Raw genomic sequence first — 18,150 nt, forward strand, 5'->3', positions numbered from 1 at the left:
TCGAGTATTACCACCCGTGTTTCTTGAGGATTTTGGGCCCAGCTGGGGGTTTGAACGGTGGACGGAGAGTCGTGTAAGTGGTGTTCTACTGGATTGGTTACTTACTTGAAAGTTGACGGAGTGTCAACTACTACGTGATCAAGCTTCTGGTAATGCAATGGGAATTTGGCTCCTGAGAGTCATCCGTATCCTTATACCTTGGAGTGATTATTGTTTATTGGATTATTGTTTCTTTTGAAAAACTTCTACACTCGCTCATTTTAAGATTGCTACTTGACGTGTTATTGCTCACATTTATGAACTCTTCATGCTCGTTACGTTGCTATATCGAAAACTTGTACTTATAAATAATGGTCAATTTGCTATTTGGAACCTCACTGGGCTTTTAGCTCATTCCACTCCATTTGTTTTCCTTTCAGGGGTACGAGCGAGGTGTGAGATATGTAAAGTCTAGCATAGACTAGTTGTTTGATTTTTGACTTGTACTCGCGCTATTCCTCGAATGGAACATGTTGTACTTGGATTGTATACGTTTTGAACTAGTTTGGTGTATTGAGACTTTGTGCCTCGATTTCTATCAATGTAAATTATAAGCTTGAATTGTGAATGTTATTTATGGTTCATGGATGTGTGTACACGACTCGATTGAGATAGTGAGTGAGTGCTGGCGAGAGCTGGGCAGGCGGTCCGCCGAACCCTTTGGTACGCCTTAGGGGGAGGTGGGGTCGTCACATATTGTTTATTTCACCTTCCTTTTAAAAATGAAAAGAATTTGCTATCCATTTCTAAGGAGGGTTTGCATTGCATATATGTGAACGTGTGATGTGAGATATGTATATATGTCTATGAGCTGGAAGAGTGGATGAACGCGGCATTTGAACTAGGAAAAGAAGAAAAATTTTGTGAAAAGGGAGAAGGACCAAATCCGGGTTCAAATCCGGCCAGTTCTTGGCTGGATTTCTGGCCAGATTGTTGAAGGGTTTTAAAAAAAATTGATTTCTCCTCTGCCTTGAATCCAGCCTGGAATCCGTTCGGATTGTGACGTGGCACAAGAGGCCACCAACTTTGACCACCTGTTTCCTTCCTTCTTATACTGCTTTTGGCCCAAAATATCTTCATTTCTTCCCTTGCTCAGCCGTGCATCATAGAGAGAAGAAAGAAAGCTCTTCATTTCCTAGTTTCAATTTTTGCTCGAATCTTGAGATTTCACCGTTCGATTTTCAAACTACTCCATACAAGGGTATACTAAGGAGGTTTAAAGCTTTTGACGGAGTGATTTTTGGAAGGGAAGTTTTAAGGTGCTATCTTTCTTGAGTTATAAGGTGAGTTGCTAAGAAAGTTCCCTTTTTGTTCTAATAATGGTATATTAGTGCTTCATAGTGTTTAAATATGTTGTTTTGTGGAAGATTTCATGGGTTGAAGGAGTTTATGGTGAATTTCTGATTTATTAGGGGATTTTCTAATTTTATATTATAATCATGGGTTGGTCTTGGATTGATAGCTCTAAATGGTGTTAAATGAAGCTTTTGTGCATTAATTGCGATTGTTTGTGGAAAATTTCTGGTTTGTGCGAAAATTCTGGTTTTAGGGTTTAATTTGGGGGTTTCTTATGATTGGCTTTTAAGCTTCTAATTGGCTTTGATTGAAGGATATTGTGGCCTAATTGGATGTGTTTTATTGCTTATGAACCGTATGTGTGATTGTGGTTGATTCTTGTTGTAGACACCAAATTTTTGTCAATTTTTAATATTTTCTCAAGATTTTTCTATTTGACAATTTATTTATTTTCTTACATTTTAACGTGCATTTTTTTTCTTTTTTTTGCAGGTTTGTTTAGAAAAGAAAAAAAAAGAAGAAAAGAAAAGTAACATGCAAAAGACACTCCCTCAATTCACTCTCTCGAGGGTGGGACTAACAAGAAAAAAAAAAACGGCACTTTGGGGCTCAAAAATATGTACTCTTTCAGCTCTGACACAGGGAGACCATCCCTTGGACAAGCAAAATACCAACTCCCCACCTTTTCCCCTCAATTCACTCTTCACTCGGCTCTCCCTCTCACAGAAGAGAAGCCACAACAAAAGAAACACTCCATTCTCTCCCTCTCTCGGACTAGGGCAGAAAAAAAGAAAACAGAGAAAAAGAGAAAAACTCCTCTCTCTTTCTCGGCTCTCCTCTCTCCCAAATTTTTTCCATCACATTTGCACACAACAAGGCAGCAATCGGTTGGATTGGAGCTTGGCAATTTCATCAAAAACCTTGGCAAAGGGACCAAACTCTTCATTGAGGTATTTATCTCCCTTTTTTCCAGCTTTTCTTTTTTTTAATTAACTAGATTGAATGTATGTGTGGTTACCTTTTTTATTGCTTATTTTTGCTGGTTTTGTTGGTGTTGTATGGATGAAAATTTGGGAAATGGCATGAACTAGATTGAGGAAAAGGAAATGTTTTTTATGTATGCATGTTAACTGTTTGAAAAAATGCCAAAAATGGAAAAAAAGGAATTTTGGGGGGCTGTTTTGCTTTATTTTAGCCCTTTTATGTTGTTTTCTTGTCAAATAAAAATCATAGTTATAATGTAGAAGTTATAAGGAGGGTTTTGGCATAATTTTTATGATTTTTTGGTGGAGGTTTAAAGGTTTTAAGAAAATAAAAACTAGACTGTATTTTGACATTTTGGCCACTTTAGGGTCAATTTTTGTTAAAACTAAACTCGGAATGAAATCTACGCGAAAAATCGAGTGAGGGGGTGTATTTTGAGAAATTTTGGTGACCGGCGGTGGTGCCGCCGGCGACCGCCATAGCCGCCGGCTAGAAGGGAGCTTCAGCTCCTCGGTGGAGAAGAAGGAGAAAGCAGAAGCAAAAAGAAGGAAACGGCGGGAAGAAAGAAGAAGAAAGGAAAGAGGAAGGAAAAAAAAAGAATTGGGCTAATGTTTATTTCTCTGATGGGCCAAGAGTTATTTTTTTGGTTGGGTTTTGGGAATGGATCTGTGTTTATTTCTTTTGGGTTTCGGTTGGGTTAGGAGGTTGGAGCCCATGTATTTTTTTGGTCAGGCTTGAGCTATAACAAAACGGGCTGGCCTGGGTATTTTAGCTTGAACTTTCGTTTGGGCCGAATGGCCTTTGGCCCGAAAAAAATAGAGAATGGCCCAGTGGCCTGTTTTCCTAAGAAGATCTGGTTACGATTTGCACTTTGGCCCCTAATCTTTGGAGTAGTTTCACTGTAGCCCAGACCATTTTAAATTTCTTGCATTTAGGTCCTTAAATTAATTGCACTTTGGTCCCTAAATTTTATCTTTCATTTAATTTTGACCCTGAACTTTGGAAAAATATAATTTTTGTCCCCAAAAGTTTTTCAATCTTTGCAATTCAGTCCTTGGCAAATTTTGGCTCTCTTTATTATGATTGTTTCTTTTCTTTAATAACTAATTATGTTACTTTTGAACATATTCAACTTGTAATTTTTAGATGTTTTAAATTTCTTTATGTTTGACATATTAGTGTGAATTTAGTACTTTTATTATTATTATTTTTCAATTAAATTGGTGTCATGATTCTTTTGTTCATTGTGAGTATAAATAGGACAATTTGACTCCATTTAGTCACCACTTCAAACGGGAGGTACCCCTATTTTTATTATTTCAATGTCAATTACGTGCTCTTATGTGTTCCTATGTGTTTATATATTTTTATATGCTTTATTTATTGGATTTAAATGTTCATTTAAATTTTCTTATATTATAGTTTTTTAGTTAATTTTTATAATTATTCGAGAGGCATTTAAATACCTCAAAAATGTAATAGATAGGATAACTAATTTTATTTTATCATATCTTTCCCATTTTAGATTGTAGTTAGATTCCCCGATGTAATAGATAGGTTGCGTGTTTATGTGGCTTATATGTTATGTATTTTATCCGCTTTTTTTAGGATTTTGGCATCTAGATATTATGTTTACGTGTTATGTGCTACATGCTCTTATGTGTTTATTTGTTTTCATTTATGCTTTATTTGTTTCACTACGAATTGTTAATGCATGACGTCACCACACTAGTCCAACGCTAGTTGTGACGTCTCCCTCCGCTTACTTGCTACTCTAATGCTAGTAAGGATTTTTAGAAATGGGCTAGTCCAACGGTAGACCCTTTAGGCCGTCTTGCGTTAGATTCATCTTTGTGTGTTATTCACTACATTTTCATGCATATTTTCATTTTTAGGATCTTTTCTCATTTGTATGATATTCCCTATTATATTATCCCTTACCCTCTATAGGTACTAATCATGTCATTTAGAATTGCATCTCATTTAAACTAGTTCATTTGCTTGTTCATGTTAGGATAATTATTTTTCAAACATGGGAAATGAGTGATTATAACATTTTAGTTTAAATACCCTATTAATCCATGTATAAGAAAATTATGTCACAAGTTTTTGCCTCCTGTACCCTTTATGTTGCATTCCCTTTTTCTTTGATCACTTATATATGTATATAATTTAATTTCTTTTCTTTTATTTTAATTTCATCATTCTCATACTCGTGACACTTTCAAGGAATCATTTTGGCCTTCGCAATTAATGCGATTGGTTCGATTAAACCCTTGAATGAATATTTTGACCCTTTCGACATTTTATAAATTTAGATTTGTATCCATGTAGGAAACATCCAAATATGATAAAATTAAGGGTTAGATTAGGAAAATGTTGACTAAACCTCGCAACTAGCTTAGACTAGGTTGAAAGAGTGCCTTAGGTTTGAGTTAATCGAACCTTTGCCTTCCCTTTCTTCAACTGTGACTCCCGAATCCATTTTCTCTTGTTTTTCAAAGACCTAGAGTTCTCGAAAAGGGTTTTATTTTATTTTATTTAAATACACTTTTTGGTGACTTGGTACACCCAAACTCGATACTAAGTGGCGACTCCTAATTTTTCTTCAAAACCCTTTTAGACTAAATTTTGGACCCAAATTGTCACATTTTTTTAAGTCCCATTCTTGGTCCTTTTCCATTTATTATTAATAAATCACATCTTTTTATAAACTCCTTTTATTTTCCATCGTGAAAAATGGGGCACGACACTTGTAAGATTGGGTATTTGATTGTAGGATGAAAGTGAAGAATTTAGGGGGAAATGCTGGCCATTTATTCTCTTGTAATTTGAGTGAGTTAAAGTGGATTTGAAATGTGATTTTTGTGTCAAGTTGGATGTATTTCATTGAGAACTACTTTGGTCCTCTTGAAGGAGGTTAGATGAGCTACATGTTATGTAAACTTTTATATTTTCGTATAATGAAGGTGGTGACCGTTTTAACCGTTTTCAAACGTGATGCATAGCTACAACTATCCAGTTTTCACCATCAACTGATTACTTATTTCTTGCCAAAATAAAGAGGAGTGGTTTAGGATTTTCTTAGGTATTTTGTCCTCTTTTCACATGATTTTCATCAAGACCTTTGTTATATAATATCTACTTGAATATATATTGATTTTGAGCCACATAAACGATTCAGAAAAAATATTTCTTTAGCCTATTTATTTGGATTTTGATTTGTCTTTGGTCCAAGTGTTTTCCGTTGGAAATTTTATAACCCTTTTGAGTTTAGTTTTACGTTTGGTTTGTGAAACCCTTAGTTATTCCCGTCCTCAGATCCAAATGCCTCTTTTCACTATAAAGTCATCTTTATACGTTTTACTCGTAATTAGTCGGGTTTCTTTGATTTCACCTAATTGTTTGTGCTAGATGTACTGTAATATTCTCTCTCGTTTAATCTTAGGTTTTATCGGTGACTGAGGGTAATATCTGGAAGGATATTTTGGACGTTATTTTGCGTAAATAGGTGAGTGTTCTTTGTTTGTTATATTTTCCTTGACTTCATGGCTTGTTGTTATTGTTTGATAATGTGTTAAGTGCTCTCAATGATTGCCAAAATGAGTTTTTTAGGTGAGTGTGTACTTTATCGCACTCGACCCAAATGAATGAGAAATTTTCAATGATTTAATGATTGAAATGTTACTTGTGCATGAATGTAAGCCTTTTGGCTGAACTGGGCCTGCCCTTCGTTACCGATCAACTCGAGCCAGAAGCGGACTCGGTCAGGCGATATGGTGACCTTGGATGAATGTTTGGTATACTGTGACGGCCCCACCTCCCCCTAGGGCGTACCCCAGGGTTCGGCGGGTCGCCTGCCCAGCTCTCGCCGGGACTCAGTCATTCACTACAGTCCTCAATTAAAATCGGAATAAATCACAAGAATAAATAGGGCAGCAATCCAAACTTAAAGTGAAACTTATATACATTGCTATCTCAAAAGGAAGTACAGCCATCAAATGTACAAAGGTTCTCATTTCACCATACAACTAGCCCATGCCAAGCACTAGGGCGAGAACCATTACAAAAGAAACAAAAGACCTAGACTAGGCTAGTCTATGCTCTCATCCTGCTCGCCGTCCCCTGTTAAGGAAAACAAACTAAAGGGGTGAGTTAAAAGCTCAGTGAGGTTCCGAATAGATAATCAAACAATCAATTCAATACATTAAACATGGAGGATTAATAATTCAAGAAACATTTACAATGGAAAGCAATAGTAACATTCATTAAAAGGATACGGCACACAAGGAGCAATTCGTTCGTTCGTTCATTCGTTCTCCTGACATTTCCCCTTATTCTTCCAATCATTTGAAAATGCATTTTTCGTTTATCAATAAACCCTCGTTCGTTCGTTCGTTCGTTCATTCATTCATTCACCCCCGTCCTGGCCGTTGGCCAGTCTCTACCAACCTACAGGGTAATACTCGAGTATACCAAACGTTCACCCAAGTCCCTAATCGCCCGACCGAGTCCGCTTCTGGCTCGAGACGACCGGTAACAAGGGGCAATGGCCAGTTCAGCCCAAAAGGCTTACATTCATGCGCAAGTAACATTTTTATCATTAAATCCTTGAAAATTGCACAGTTATTTAGGTCGAGTGCGATAAAGTACACACTCGCCTAGAAAGCTCGTTTTGGAAATCATTAAAAGCACTTAACACATTAGCAAACGATAACAACAAGCCATAAAGTCAAATAAGGAACACTCACCTAGTTATGCAAAATAACGTGCAAAATATCCTTCCGGATATTACCCTTAGTCACCAATGAAACCTAAGGTTGAACAAGAGAACATATTACAGTTTATCGAGCAAAACATTTAAGGGAAACAAAGAATCCCGACTAATTAGAAGTAAAACGTGTAAAGATGACTTTCAAGTAAGAAGAGGGTTGTTTGAACCCCAAGGATGAAAAATCATGTTTTAAAATGGAAAGCCGGTCATGGTATTGGCCAAACAAAAGTATACAAGTTCAAATAGAAAACCTAGCCCTCGAGCGAAAATTTGGGCAGCACGCCCTTGGTGTTTACCTAATTTTCCAGCCATTTAGGCTTCATTATTTTTCCTCAGCCAATCCCAAAGTCATATATATCGTAAATGCAAGTCAATAGCCGTTCCATAGGCTCATAACATCATAAAAATAAGAATCAAAGTAATAACAAGTGCGGAAATACAATCTAGCAAAAGACAGATTTGACGTGTGGTTGCGGAAATAACACATCTGAGGCTACGCTTATCGGATTGAGACACAACTTATACCGTTTCAAAGCTAAGACACAGGGCTACAATGTTCATGAAGATCACTTAGTCCAGTTTCCAATGCAACCTAGTCCAATTCTCAATTTACAGAACCAAAATCTAACTCGTCGGTTATTTAACTGCCCTGAACTGGAATGGTCATATCTCATGTTACCAAGGTCCGATTAAGGTGTTCTTGGAGGCGTTTAAAAGCTAAGTCAGAATACTAAAACTTTCATGTGTTGGAAAAAATCTAAATCAGTATGGATCCTAGTGAATAAACGTGATAAACTGGATAAACTGACCAAAACGGAACACTGGAAATTTCCTAAAACAGTGAGGGTATTTTGGTCTTTTCACGGGCTACGTTTCTCCGATTCAGCTGAAATTTTGTAGACACCTATAAAATACCATTCTCTACAATTGTAATGTTTTATACCAAGCCCAATTTGGCCTCTAACATAGGGCAATAAAAACGGGCAGAACCTAGTGACAATTTTCCAGAAATCTGAAATCTTTTGGTTTCAATGATAACTTTCTTAATTTCTTACTCCACTTGCTACCAAAACTCCCTATATAGCCTTGGATACAACATATATTCATCATACATCAAGTTTAGGCAGAAATTTATTAAACCCTAACTCATGTAACAAAAGGAAAAATTACCCAAAACATGATAACAACCGTAATTCATCACAATCTTGAGATACTAAGCTAATTTAAACAAGATTAAGAGTAAAAATTGGGGAAATCATCATCCTTACCTTGCTTAGTGTCTACCAAGAGCAACCCTAGCCTTCCCCTTCAAAATTTCACCAATAGCTCACTCAATAAACACTCAAGGGTGCCTTTAATCGGTTTAGTTCCTTTGTTTCCTCACTTTGTGACTTGATTCAAGAAGAAATGGAAAAGCTTTTCTCTTGTTTTTGCTCTCTCTCACTCTCGGCTCTTCAGCAGAAATAATGAGGATGAATGGTGCAATTTTGGGGATAAGAATGTTGGACAAAGTCTTGGTCAATGGCCTCTAAGGGTGTGACACTTGTCACAACCCTTACCAAGTAAAATTTCCTTTTTTTTCTTGTATTTTCAGCCTCTAATTTCGGTCAAGCTTAGCTGGAAATTAGGAGATATTTTGCTCAAATATTAATGAGCTTGTATGGTAAGAAAATGGTGGTCAAATGGTGCGTTCAACCGGTAGTGCGCGGGACCCGCCGGTTCGCGCCGTTTCTTAAAAACACACGTACTAGGGTTTTTACTTCCTATTCACCAACCTTATCTCATTACTCCTAATCACATATTATTTCTCACTTAAAAGTCACTTTTAATCACCAAATTTAATCCTTACTCTGTACCGAAAATTCATCCGGCTAAAAATCGCGAAAACCCTAATTTTGCTCCAATCTTGGAAACGAAGAGTAAAACCCTACTTTCTAGATTCATATGTACTTATTATGGAACATTTGGGTAGTAGGGCTTTAATAAATAATAATTTTCAAATAAAAGGCATTTTGGAAGAAAGAAAAAAAAATGTAAGAAATTTGCGGGTCCTTACACTCTCTCCCCCTTAAAAAATTTCGTCCTCGAAATTTTACCTTCAGTTGCCTCAGACGAGTCCGGAACTTGTCGGTTGTCTAAAGCATAAACCTTTGCCGGTCCGCTAGTTTGTTTCCCTCCTTCATTCACTTGTGATTTAGCTTCATCCAGTTGCAGAATATTGCTTTCACGTGACTGTCTCCTCGGACAGTTGCTAACTTGATGATCGCCACTTCCGCAGATTAAACATTTCCGCCCCTTTCTCCAACAATCGCTTTCGACATGATTTGCCTTTCCACAGTACTCACAGACCACGTGAGAAGCCATCTTTTGGCTTTTTTGAAAACTTTTCCCAAATCTGATTTGGCTTTCTTTTGTAGATCCTTCACCTATCGCCCCTAATGTCCATGGTGGGTGGGACAAAAAGTTCACTTTTTGCACTTTGGAAGGGACTCTCACTTCACTTAATTCCTCCACTACACTACTCGAGGCACTCCTTTTCTGGGTCTGGGAAGCTTTTATCTGTGCCTTTGCAGTCTCGATTCTTTGAGCTTTCTCAAGGGCCTCTGTAAACATATTCACTTGTACTGCCGCTAATGCTTCTTGGAGTTCCAAATTTAATCCCTGTATAAACCGTCTTACTCTTCGCCGCTCTGTGGCCACCAATTCAGAAGCAAACTTGGATAGTTTCGTAAATTTCGTTTCATATTCGGCCACACTTAGCGTTCCCTGGCGTAGTCCAATAAACTCTTCCTCACTCCTCTCTTGAACTAAAGGAGGGAGGTATTTCTCGTTAAATTCCCTTATGAAATTCGTCCATGTCCATACGGTCTGTTCTCTTTCCCATTTTGCTTTAATAACGTTCCACCACGCTCGGGCCGATCCTTCAAATTGGAACACTGCAAAGTTTACTTGTCTTTGCTCGATGTAGTTCAAGACGGCGAAAATATTAATCATGGCCTCTAACCATTGTTCGGCTATATCCGGATCAGATCCTCCAAGGAATTTCGGAGGAGTAAACTTCTGAAACCTCTCAAGAGCCTTATCTTCTCCGATTTCAGGGTTCCGGGGTCGATTCACGGCCATTTGGCCTTGTTGAACCACCAGTCTTGCCAAGATATCTGCCATTTGTTGCATTACCGTTGCCATTTGGTCTTCGGCTTCAACCCTCGTTCCTTGCTCTTGTGCACCTATTGTTTCTCTTTCCTCTCTTGGCTCTTGAGCTCATTCATTCCCACGGCCACGTCCACGTCCACGGCTACGTCTCCCGTCCATATATATGTTTTCCCTCTCTTTTCTTTTTCCCCAAAAGGTAATTTAGTAAATAAACACGATAAGGTGACTAAAGTAACTAAAATTGAGGGCTCCAAATACTCAAATAAACATATACCCACATAACACACCACATAAACATATCAAAGAAACAAATAATCAAATACACAAATACGTCTCAAGTCAAGCGGATATTCAATACACAAGTACACAACTGACGGCATGTAGTTACAATATACGGCGAATCAAAAGAAAAGGGGTATATCGTCCCACACCCAACTAGAATAACCTCGTCCGATTTCTCACGTCACTTTCTATCCGACTCGATGTCTGTTGATCTCTTATACTTATTCTAGCCAGACAAAACCCGTTCATGTTCCCAAAATGCAAGTCTCAAGTATTTAGCAGCACCTCAACTATAGAGCACTCAGGCACGAGAATCCGAAATAAGAAAGTTCACATCTCGAGCTGCAGTCCCAGGAGTAAACCATTTACAATCGAAATTCCTACCCGACGTACCTATCTATAGTCCTCAGATACCATAAGAAAGATTTAAGGCCTATAACATTCGCAATTCATAGCTTATGCTCGAACGAGCACTTAATCCCTCATACTTATTCACCACTTAGTCCAGGGTCACTCCACGTAGAAACCACGCAAAACAGCTATAAGTTTTATCCCTCAATCGCTTAACTTTCAAGTCCAATCAAATCCCACAGTCCGGTATCCTAATCTTTAATCTAGGATACACTACAGAGATCTGAAGCCTAAGCTCTGATACCACCTGTGACGGCCCCACCTCCCCTAGGGCGTATCCCAGGGTTCGGCGGGTCGCCTGCCCAGCTCTCGCCGGGACTCAATCATTCACTACAGTCCTCAATTAAAATCGGAATAAATCACAAGAATAAATAGGGCAGCAATCCAAACTTAAAGTGGAACTTATATACATTGCTATCTCAAAAGGAAGTACAGCCATCAAATGTACAAAGGTTCTCACTTCACCATACAACTAGCCCATGCCAAGCACTAGGGCGAGAATCATTACAAAAGAAACAAAAGACCTAGACTAGGCTAGTCTATGCTCTCATCCTGCTCGCCGTCCCCTGTTAAGGAAAACTAAAGGGGTGAGCTAAAAGCTCAGTGAGGTTCCGATTAGATAATCAAACAATCAATTCAATACATTAAACATGGAGGATTAATAATTCAAGAAACATTTACAATGGAAAGCAATAGTAACATTCATTAAAAGGATACGGCTCACAAGGAGCAATTCGTTCGTTCGTTCATTCGTTCTCCTGACATTTCCCCTTATTTCTCCAATCATTTGAAAATGCATTTTTCGTTTATCAATAAATCCTCGTTCGTTCGTTCGTTCGTTCATTCATTCATTCACCCCCGTCCAGGCCGTTGGCCAGTCTCCACCAACCTACAGGGTAATACTCGAGTATACCAAACGTTCACCCAAGTCCCTAATCGCCCGACCGAGTCCGCATCTGGCTCGAGACGACCGGTAACAAGGGGCAATGGCCAGTTCAGCCCAAAAGGCTTACATTCATGCGCAAGTAACATTTTAATCATTAAATCCTTGAAAATTGCACAGTTATTTAGGTCGAGTGCGATAAAGTACACACTCGCCTAGAAAGCTCGTTTTGGAAATCATTAAAAGCACTTAACACATTAGCAAACGATAACAACAAGCCATAAAGTCAAATAAGGAACACTCATCTAGTTATGCAAAATAACGTGCAAAATATCCTTCCGGATATTACCCTTAGTCACCAATGAAACCTAAGGTTGAACAAGAGAACATATTACAGTTTATCGAGCAAAACATTTAAGGGAAACAAAGAAACCCGACTAATTAGAAGTAAAACGTGTAAAGATGACTTTCAAGTAAGAAGAGGGTTGTTTGAACCCAAGGATGAAAAATCATGTTTTAAAATGGAAAGCCGGTCATGGTATTGGCCAAACAAAAGTATACAAGTTCAAATAGAAAACCTAGCCCTCGAGCGAAAATTTGGGCAGCACGCCCTTTGTGTTTACCTAATTTTCCAGCCATTTAGGCTTCATTATTTTTCCTCAGCCAATCCCAAAGTCATATATATCATAAATGCAAGTCAATATCCGTTCCATAGGCTCACCGTTCCATAGGCTCATAACATCATAAAAATAAGAATCAAAGTAATAACAAGTGCAGAAATACAATCTAGCAAAAGACAGATTTGACGCGTGGTTGCGGAAATAACACATCTGAGGCTACGCTTATCGGATTGAGACACAACTTATACCGTTTCGAAGCTAAGACTCACGGCTACAATGTTCATGAAGATCACTTAGTCCAGTTTCCAATGTAACCTAGTCCAATTCTCAATTTACAGAACCAAAATCTAACTCGTCGGCTATTTAACTGCCCTGCACTGGAATGGTCATATCTCAGGTTACCAAGGTCCGATTAAGGTGTTCTTGGAGGCGTTTAAAAGCTAAGTCAGAATATTAAAACTTTCATGTTTTGGAAAAAATCTAAATCAGTACGGATCCTAGTGAATAAACGTGATAAACTGGATAAACTGACCAAAACGGAACACTGGAAATTTCCTAAAACAGTGAGGGTATTTTGGTCTTTTCACGGGCTACGTTTCTCCGATTCAGCTGAAATTTTGTAGACACCTATAAAATACCATTCTATACAATTTTCATGTTTTATGCCAAGCCCAATTCGGCCTCTAACATAGGGCAATAAAAACGGGCAGAACCTAGTGACAATTTTCCTGAAATCTGAAATCTTTTGGTTTCAATGATAACTTTCTTAATTTCTTACTCCACTTGCTACCAAAACCCCCTATATAGCCTTGGATACAACATATATTCATCATACATCAAGTTTAGGCTGAAATTTATTAAACCCTAACTCATGTAACAAAAGGAAAAATTACCCAAAACATGATAACAACCGTAATTCATCACAATCTTGAGATACTAAGCTAATTTAAACAAGATTAAGAGTAAAAATTGGGGAAATCATCATCCTTACCTTGCTTAGTGTCTACCAAGAGCAACCCTAGCCTTCCCCTTCAAAATTTCACCAATAGCTCACTCAATAAACACTCAAGGGTGCCTTTAATCGGTTTAGTTCCTTTGTTTCCTCACTTTGTGACTTGATTCAAGAAGAAATGGAGAAGCTTTTCTCTTGTTTTTGCTCTCTCTCTCTCTCGGCTCTTCAGCAGAAATAATGAGGAAGAATGGTGCAATTTTGGGGATAAGAAGGTTGGACAAAGTCTTGGTCAATGGCCTCTAAGGGTGTGACACTTGTCACAACCCTTACCAAGTAAAATTTCCTTTTCTTTTCTTGTATTTTCAGCCTCTAATTTCGGTCAAGCTTAGCTGGAATTTAGGAGATATTTTGCTCAAATATTAATGAGCTTGTATGGTAAGAAAATGGTGGTCAAGTGGTGCGTTCAACGGGTAGTGCGCGGGACCCGCCGGTTCGCGCCGTTTCTTAAAAACACACGTACTAGGGTTTTTACTTTCTATTCACCAACCTTATCTCATTACTCCTAATCACATATTATTTCTCACTTAAAAGTCACTTTTAATCACCAAATTTAATCCTTACTCTGTACCGAAAATTCATCCGGCGAAAAATCGCGAAAACCCTAATTTTGCTCCAATCTTGGAAACGAAGAGTAAAACTCTACTTTCTAGATTCATATGTACTTATTATGGAACATTTGGGTTGTAGGACTTTAATAAATAATAATTTTCAAATAAAAGGCATTTTTGAAGAAAGAAAAAAAAATGTAAGAAATTTGCGGGTCCTTACATATACTCGAGTATTACCTTGTAGTCTGGTGGAGTTCGGCCAACGTCTGGAAGGGGGTGAAATGAAATGAATAAACGATTGGTATTGTAAATGAGGGGTTTTTATTTACAAAAATGTATTTTCAAATGATTGGAGGAATAAGGGAATGAAAGGAGAATGAATGAATGAATAAATGAATGGCTTCCTGGGAGCACGTATCTTTTTAATGAATGTGTTATTATCGCTTTCCATTGTAAATGTTTCGTGAATTATTGGTTATCTATGGTTAATGCATTAGACTTATTGTTTTATTGTGTGTTTGGAACCTCACTGAGCTTTTAACTCATTCCTTTAGTTTTGTTTTCCTTAACAGGGAAAAGCGAGTAAGGACGAGAGCTCGGTATAGACTAGCCTAGTCTAGTTCTTTGAACTTTTGTAATGGTTCTCGCCCTAGCGTTTGGCACGGGTAGGATGTATGAAGAATTGAGAACCCTTGTACATTTGGGTTTGTACTCCCTTTTGGAGATAGAAATGTATATAAGCTCCGCTTTAAGTTTTGGATTGTTGTTATACTTATTATCGTGGTTTTATTCCGGTTTTGGTTGGGGTATGACTGAATCCCGACAAGAGCGGGCAGGTGGTCCGTCGATCCCTTTGGTTCGCCTTAGGGGGAGGTGGGGCTGTCACAATAGCAACTTATAGTCTTGGCTAATGATAGTTGTTTAAGTAGTTTTGATGGATATGGTGGCTTTTTGAGCTAGAGTTTGAGTTGTTCAGTTGTGTTTCTTGTTGATTATATAGCATATGATGGTAATAAGCTTAGATAGGAAGTCGGAGTAGTGGTTCAAGACATGAATAAGAAGTTTATACCTTGAATGCATTAAATTCTAGTTTTAAGCATTGAACTGCCCTGCTTCTGACCAGCTTCATTCGTCCATGTTAGAGGCCGAATTAGGCTTAGATCAAAACATGAAAGTTGTAAGAAATGGTGTTATATATCGTCTTGTAAAATGACTGAATCAGAATACTGTAGCATATGAAATGACTGAAATACCCCTGACTGCCAAATATTCTTTTTCGCAGGCAGTTTTGAGATTTCATATGTTTGGCTTCGTGTTTCACTTTGAGTCGTATCAAATAAGCCTTTGGCCAAAACATGAAAGTTTTAACCCTATGTTTCAGCTTTCCAACGCATCTAAAAATGCCTTAATCAGAATTTTGTAGTTTGAGTTATGACCATTTAAATCCAGTGCTTATAACCAGACTGATAATGAATTCTGGTTCTGTAAATTGCAAATTCGACCTAGATCAAATGTGAACTGGGTTGAGTTGTCTTCATGGAAGTTGTAACCCTTTGGCTTAGCTTCAAAATGGTATAAGGTGAACCCCAATCCGATAAATGTAGCTTCGGTGGTGACCAAAATACGAAGAGACGTCAAACCTGTGATTTTGTTAATTGTCTTCAACATTAGTTCCGGTCCATTTACTTGCATTGATTTGTAATTGAGTGACATTGAGCCTATTGAAAGACTATTGTGGTATGATTATTTGTGTATGATTTTGGGGCTAAATTGAGAAAAATAATGAAGCCATAAATGGCTGGAAAATAGGTAAATACAAAGGGTGTGCTGCCCAAATTTGCACTCGAAGGCTAGGTAGATGCGCACGACTTGAGTAAGGATTGGAGAACGAACATCACTTGAATCATTTAGGATATTCAAGTCTTCTTTCATACAGGTATATAAGTTAGAATTCGGCCGAAACTTGTACCCTTGGAAAAATGAAATTAACGACTAATAGAAATACATTTTCCTTATTTCTTCGACTCAAATGGTATTTCAAAGTATAATTGCTTCAAAGTTTCACAATTTGAAGAGCAAACAAGAGTTTTACGAATATTCTCTAAATGAGTTTCAATTACTTGATTCTCGTTAAATGAAACATTTAAGTTTCGGACCTTAGTTAATTTTCAAATCTCTTAAACAATGTTTGCTCGCAGATTTGGACTCCAAACACGGAGTAATACCCGAACGTGACTCATAAAGGCACTACATCTTTTGGTGAGTACTTCCAAACACCTGATTGCACTTGACACTTGTGTTTAATACTTGAACAATGTGATTACATGATAAATGAGCGGATTGATAGGGCAAGAGTGTACTTTATCGCACTTGCCCTAATGTGATTTGTTCTTGGTCATTGATTTCAGTTGAATTGATGTATATGCATATGAATTGTATCTTGTCTGGAATTCCAGAAACCCTGTGGCTAGTTAATCGAGTCGAGCCGGCAAGGGCCTGGTCAATTAGATAACGAACCTTGGGTAGTTAGTGTTGTCGAGTGAAGTGTTATCTCCTCGACTAATCGGTATACTCGAGTATTACCACCAGTGTTTACCTTGGAGTTCGGGCCCGATAAGGGGTTTGGTTGGTGGATGGAGATTGGAGTTAAGTGGAGTACTACTGGACTAGTTACCTGATTTGAAAGTTGACGGAGTGTCAACTACTATATGATCAAGCTATGGTGGAGCCAGTTACAAGAGCAACTGTATCCTTTTACATGAAATGCTGAATATTTAATGTTTAGTCATCTGAAATGTTATTGCTCATTTCTTGAATTTTTAATTCTTGCTAATTTATTATGATGAAATTTTCACTTGTACTTACTGTTTAACTTGCTATTTGCGACCTCACTGAGGTTTAGCTCACTCTATTAGTTTTGTTTTCCTTATAGGGGTAAGAGCGAGGTGTGAGACTTGTAAAGACTAACGTAGTCTAGCAGTTTTGAATTTTGTAATTATACTCACGCTAGCACCCGACTAAGGTTGATTGTACTTGAATTGTAAACACTTTAAAGTGTTTTGGTGTGTCAAACCCTTGTATCTGGGTTTGAACATCAATGTATATATTAAGTTTGAATTATTGTGTCATTTATTATTCTATAGATGTAAGTTATTGTCTCGAGTTTTGAGTGAGTGACTGAGTCCTGGCGAGAGTTGGGCAGGCGACTCGCTAAAGCCTAGGGTACGCCTTAGGGGGAGGTGGGGTCGTCACAGTCTTAACCTCCAAATCATAGGGCAAGTGATCACACTTTTTTTATACAATTCACGAAACTAGGGCTTACACAAGAATAGTTGGTTATAGGGTCAATTCAAACTCTAATTAAATGATTAAGTCTAGTTCAAAACTTGAATGGAAGGATATACTTTCAATAGAAAACTAAGCTTACCAAAATTTTTGGACTCAATTTGTCCAAATCAAGTCAATCATAACATGTGAGATATAATTGAAGGTTTTAATGTATTTTGGGTATGTATGTGGCAGAATGCAATTCAAAATTTCAAAATTAGAGTTAACGATACAAACTTTTCTTCATGGCTCGAAACTAAATTTTCTTAATAAGAAACTTCAAATAATGTTTTTGCCATAATCATCAATACATATTTCAAATTCGTCAAATAAGTTTAAGAAGATTAATCAGGCAACTCAATGTGTGGGTATTAAAAGACATGTATAATAAAATAACATATACATGGAGGATGTTTCAAAATTTCCCTCGAAGTTTCGAGTTAAGAATTACATTTGAGTAAAATGTATATTTTAGAAATTACCTTTAAGAAGATAAGCAAACATGCAGGTTCATATATGCATAACTTTGACCCAACACTTTTACCACTCTTCACATTTAACCCAAGAGCTAACTCTAAGGGTACATGAAGCTCGGTCATTTTTACTCTCCAATTCACAACAAATATTCATTCTTAGTCCTCAAAAAATATCCGAACTTAAGCTCTGTGTAATTCCAATCCTCATGTGGGTTCAAAATGTATATACATATATATATAGATATTTGTGGGAAAAGGGGCAACAGGTGAGTGGATATATATATATATAGTGATAGTCAAGCAAAAATTGAAAATGCTTTTATTCTATTAAAACAAATAGAAAAT

Source organism: Coffea arabica, chromosome 1c, assembly GCF_036785885.1.
Source record: "Coffea arabica cultivar ET-39 chromosome 1c, Coffea Arabica ET-39 HiFi, whole genome shotgun sequence".
Lineage (NCBI taxonomy): Eukaryota > Viridiplantae > Streptophyta > Magnoliopsida > Gentianales > Rubiaceae > Coffea > Coffea arabica.